The sequence below is a fragment of the Geospiza fortis genome, unplaced genomic scaffold (assembly GCF_000277835.1).
Source record: "Geospiza fortis unplaced genomic scaffold, GeoFor_1.0 scaffold121, whole genome shotgun sequence".
Taxonomy (NCBI): domain Eukaryota; kingdom Metazoa; phylum Chordata; class Aves; order Passeriformes; family Thraupidae; genus Geospiza; species Geospiza fortis.
The window spans coordinates 2,289,075-2,295,341 of NW_005054346.1; positions in this window are offsets into that span (position 1 = coordinate 2,289,075).

The following is a 6,267-nucleotide window of genomic DNA, read 5'->3' on the forward strand; positions in this document are numbered from 1 at the left end:
GCCGGCCGGTGTCGGCGGGTCCGGGCGCCCCCCCCGCCGCCGACCCGGGCGTGAGCTCGTTTGCTGGCGGTTGTAGCGTGTAGTCCTTGAAAAAGGTGCTGCGAGTCTCTGCTAGCCAAAGGAAGGATGCTACGCTAGGGGAAAAGAAAAAAAGTTTCATTGTCCTTGTGGAAAAGGGAATTGCGGTTATACAGAGGGGAAATACAGGGATTTGAGGTTCCACCGTGCTCTGAAATGAATGAAGATCTGTATTTCCTTTAGGGTGCAGTGATACGGGAACTTAAAATTGTTTCTAAAAAGTTGAACAGTGTGTGCTCATATTAGAGAATGCATAAGAAGCTCAAGCAATAAGGGGAGTCAACTTTACTGTAAGCAAGCGGAGATTAAAACTTTCACGTGCATTTCAAACTAGACTTCCTTTTTCTTCCAACGGCAGTTCAAATTTGTGTTAGAAAGGGAAAGATTGAACTAAGTAGTAGTAAAAAGTGAGCTTGCCTCCAAAGTGAATGTTCTTTGCCCAGTTTAAAGACTTTGTTTTTAGTAAATATTTAACATAGTAAGTTTATGATGCAAATAAAAAGGCAGTCAAATATAGGAGCATTAGAAGCCAGTGGCATGTGTCAATGTACAATATAAAATTCTTTCAAAGTGACCAGCAAATTCATCAGGAAAAACACACCTCTCTGTGGAAGTCAGAGAGGTGTGTTTTTCTTTTTATTTTATTGGAGTAGCCAAACCAAGCTTAGGAATTCCCCTTCTAAAATGAAGTTTTAGAAAACATTCCCTAAGCTTCAAGGATTTGGTAATGTGATATGAAGCCATTGACCCCTGAGTCACTATTAGTGATAGAAAATAGTTAAACACTTGACAGCTGTTTTGCCATCTCTGTTCAGTTCCTCACGTTCCAGTATCTGTCTGCACTGCAAAATCAAACAGGCCATCAGTCAGGAATGCTCCTGACAGTGCCAAAAAGCAGCAGGACAGAGAACTAAACCATTCTTTAAGCCAGGGTCCCGCTGTAAGTTTTGTGCAACAGCTCTGTTCTGTCTGTCTGGAGCCCATAGCACAGGCATGGTCTCCATGGTCTTGAATTTAAATTCAAGATAGCATTCAGTTTGTTTCCAGATGACATGGAGATGAATAACACATTGTCAGGGCTGGTGCTTAAATTTTTCTGAATATTAATCACATAAGTTATCTACTAATTTTGACTAAATGTCAAAATACACATTTTACTATCCTCTAGGTTTAAGTGGCATCATCAACTATCATCAAGTTGGTTCAAATAGAATAATGTGCATAAAAATTCAAATATAGTATCTCTGCTCATTATTGTAGCTCAACAATTTTGTTGAAAGTTTTAAAAATAATTTTCTTGTTTCAGAATTTCATATTTGCAAGGTGACATGTGAAAGACCAGTCCAAATTCTCCTTTGTTGATCTCTGGTTTAGAAGCTTTTGCATAGACTGTAGTCCAAAAAATGCGACTTCTCATCAGCTTCCAAAAGTTGGACAAGAAAATCACTGCCAAAAAAAAAAAAAAGCTAGAGTTAATTATAAGAACTCTTAGTCAATAGGCAATTGTAGTAGTAGGGGGCCAAGATACATTTACAAGCCTTGCTGAAAATGTGGTCAATATTTGAAACAGAAACCAGAATGTGTACCACATGTGTAACACAAACTGGAAAAACAAGCTAATATTTTTCCTACTCTACTAATATTTTCCCCCCTCTACTAATATTTTCCATTTCTACTATCCTGGCATTATTTATGTCAATAAAAGATGATGGAAAGTTAATTTGAAGTGGCATGGAGGTTTCTACAGAATTACAAATATATCTTGTCCATCTGTCATCATCACTGTGTCCTGGGCAGGATAATTTAAATTCTTCTCTGTGTGCCATTGATTGGAATCAGTTGAGCAAGTATTGCCATTACTACTGAACCTGACTGTCACTCAAGGGGAAAAAAAAATTGGTAAGGTTTTTTGGGAAAGCCAATTAAGAGGTGAATAGTTTGCTAATGTTCACGATGAAAAGGGGTATCCCAACAAACTGACTTCTTTTTGTGCCAAGAAACATTTGTGAATCCTGGTAATTTCGTTTGTGTCAGAAGCTGTACCATAAAGGGAAAAGGCATTAGTATAATTAGGGCAAAAGAATGAGAGGGAAAAAAAAAAAAGCAATGGAAACGTTTCTCATAAACTTAGGTCAGCACTTGGAGGCACACATAATTGTAACTCTTCAGTTGAGGACTCGGACCCAAGACAATGAACTAACTGGAAGAGCATGTGTTTCTCCAAACTGTGTCAAGCAGGCCAGGTATGCCATATGAGCACATCTTTAAGTAAATGTGTTCTAGATACCTTTGGGAAGTCAGCAAATATTTGGGGAGTCTCAGCAAAGAGGAAGAAGCACTCAAAGCTCTTGGAAAGATGGAGGGACAGTTGTATTTGCCTTCTGCCTCACACAATAAGCAGGAGTTCGGCCTGAAGGAACTCAAGAGGAGCTCTCTAGAAGACGCTGCTAATCAGCCACCCTACAGCAAATTCAAAACTGTACTCACACATACTTTTTTCCTTCCTGCATTTGTATGTTCTGCCCAAAGGTTCCAGGGGAAGTGGATAAGTGGGAGACAAACACACGTATCAAGGTTTGGACTGAGTAGATGTGGAATATTCAAGGGGATTTTTCTGGAGGCAGTTACCAGAAGTTCACACAGGAGCAACAAGGATAACCAAATACATGGGAGTGGTTTAAGATCCTGAAATAACCAAGTAAACTAGAACTCTTTGGTCTCCAGTAGAAACAATTTAGGCTCTAAGAGATGTCTATAAACTTGGAGTCACATGGACCTAGTAGGTAGAGATCAGTTATTTACTGTTTCTTCCGGTTACAGGGAGACATAAAATGAATCTAGTAGGAACCTTTTAATAGTTTGCAGAGTAGGGTGCTGGAACAGATGGAGTTTTGTGAGGGTTTTATATCAAATGCACCAATCTTCCTACTCTTGGGAATCGTATGAAGAAGGAGATAGCTTCCCATTAGCAGGTCAAGATTTCTTATTATAGAAAATATCTCTCTCATTTGTTCTTTAAAGATCACTACTATGATCTTTTTACTTCAGTTCATCTGCCCTCACCTGTACATGGTGGCTCAGCATGTTGCCTCCGATTTCTCCCCCACTTTTTGTTCTTCCCAAGCCTTTTCAGAAGTGTTCCTCATCTCACCTCTTCTCTCACTTGCAAATGACCAAGTGCAGGCAGAGGCTGAAATAACTTGTACAGTTTTTCTCTGAGGATTTTGTAGCAAGATTTTGGTCTTTTAAAATATTGGATCAAGATGTTAACTCTTCCAAAATGTTATTCTTCAGTGGGTTGCAGTACTGCAGATAATTATAATTTCTCCTGGTCAGATGAAGGCTATGGTACATGCTTACTGTGTAACAACCACATAAAATAAATAACCTGGGAGTCCTGTGGAGGTGGATAGCAAGGAAAGAGAAAACAGTAAAGGAATATTCTGTAATTCAAGATATAATGTGCTGTAGCTACTGGGACATGGCATCCAGAAAATTGCATAAACCAACTGTTCATGTAGATAAGGACAGATATCAAATGTGAGAGCATTCAGCAAATTTCAGGTATTTTAATGCCCATTAATACCCCTGCATACCATAACTAAGTACCTCTGATCCCACAGTACGTTACACACAATGGCTGGCAATTGTTCTGTCTCATGGAAAAAACACATGGGAGTGTGATGAAAATGAGTTGCTGAGGGAATTGAAAAGTGGAAAGGAACTCCTCCTGTGCTATTCCCTCTGCAGATTTTTTCCAAATGTTTTAATCAGGAACTAAAAGCTCTGCTATTTAAAAAAAGTTCTTTCTCCCTGCTGCTCGGCTCTCCCTCCCCACCCCCAAGTAGAAGTAAAATGTCATGAACACAACTGGCAAAAAAAGTATTTGGAAAGCACACCAACAGCATGAGAGAGAAGGTAATTATATTCATTCAGATGAAAACCAAACTTAGTGCTTCTCTGGATGGTGTCAGGGAGCTTCTAAGAGGTGAAAAGCTGTGAGCTCTCTAGCAAAAATAATTTAAGTATCCTTTTTTTAAAATAACCAATAATTCTGTAGTCAAACACCACTGATTCCTAAAACCAGCACAGAACAGTGAAATCCACAACAGCTTTGGGACCGCCTACCTATTCTTGTCCCAACACCTCAGCTCTAATTATGTACTTTCTCATTACCTGATATTCGCCCTGCACAATAATATTTATGTTGTCCTATAGGAAAAAAATCAATTTTTCATTATTTTTCTCCTTTATGTCCAAGCATGATAAATTTACCTTTTAAAGTTTTTCTGCTCTCCTCATTATAAGTGAAAAATATGAAGTGTTCCAGTTGCTTGCTCTTTCCGTCTTTTAATTTCTTTTTCAAAATAATTGGAACCTTACGCACATCCTCACTACCTTGGTGAAGTGCATGCCAGGCTAGGAGGCTCCCAATTTATTATGGCTGTGTCTAAACTGATACACAGGTTCATGTCACCATGTGTGCCTGGTTCCCATGCTCATCCAAACTGGGATGCCATTGCCTGGTGCTGTGGCTTCTGACCTCTGCAGCTGGAGAAAATGGGGGAAAAAAGCATGGAAAGTAAGGCAAGATATAAAATATCAAGACATGAGCAAAGCTTGCACCCATACTTAGGAGCTTTGAACCTGTCCCAGGTTTCCTAACTTGTATGCAAACTATGGTCTTTCAGTAAGAATGATTTTTTGGAAGTGTAAAAGAAATTCCAGTAATTACACTTTCCTCATTTTTAGAAGTGTGCATGTTACAAATGGGAATGTAGTCTATTATTAAAGAAAATTATCTTCAGGATGCAGTCAACAATTATGTTCTGAAAAACAAACAACAACTGGGATACATCTAAGAGGTACTTAGAAAAAGATACTTTTAAAAATAAGGAATTCACGTATAAAATCTGCCTAGACCCTCAGTCTGAAACATCCCCTTTGGATACACCAGCTTCACTGTCTCATGAAACTAAGCAGGAAAAGAAATACAGCTTTTCCCAGAGCTTCTGGAAGTAGTTGCAGTGAACTCCAAAGCTCGCACTTCTGCACTATGCTCACTTGCAGATGCTGCTCCTGGGAGTTCACACTCATAGCTCCTTAAAATGAAGTTCTCAAATCTGAACATTTTGTACAGGACTTAGCAAGCACTTAACAGGGGACAGACACGAAATAAATTACATATATATTGATTTTTTTTATTAAAGAAAAAAAGGAACCTAAAATATGTGAGCAATTCACATAAAAGACAATGGAACCTACTTTTAATCCAGAAGGAAAATCACAGTTCTGAAAGGAGTGAATTTGAAAAAGGGAGATTAAAAATCTGCTTTTCTTGAATATACTGCTGATATTTTATAGGGAACCCTTAGCTTCATGCACTGCATAGGATTGTACCCCACATTGCACAATAAACAGGATCCCTGTCTCGTCTCCTGAAATTCTAGTATCTGTAAAAATGTCATCCACATGTCTGAAATGGCCTTACATGGTCAAAATGCTGCAGGAAACATTTATTGTTGTATCCAGCTGAAGGTGAATGGACACCATCAATCATCTCTCTCTATCTCCTCGAGGTAAACTCTGTCATCTGCTCTTCACTTATGTTTCCTCCTTAATTTTACTTCCGAATACACAACAGAAACTGTACTCACTCTTCTGTGGTAGAACATAGTATTTAAGAGGGCACAGTGTGCATAATGTTCATGCAAAAGTCAAGAAATAAGCAGTTATATTGATAATATATTGGGCATCTCTTTGGGCATGAATATAGTACTAAAAACTGAGAAGAGCAGTGTAGGTCAACAGTCAGTATTTTTACTGCTCAGGCAATATGATTTCTTTTGCTCTCAAGCAGGAGATTAATAGAATTTTTCTCAATACAAAATGAAAATAGTAAATAATTTAAAAGAAACATCATTGTTACAGCCCCCTGTCCATGTAACTTACGTGTTTATATTGTCAGTATTGTTTTTCATGCACAAAATTAGTGAAATCCATGCTCTCTATCCTATTTACCATAAGCAGGTTTAGTTGGAAAATGAGAACCAATAATTATGGTTATACATTAGACCTCTCTCTGAAAACTCTGCTGTGGGTAAAATATCCACATTTTTTGCTGGTTTCAGATTTGAAAGAACAAGTCCACAGTCAGCAAAATTCTGGAGACAATTAAGCCTAATTCTA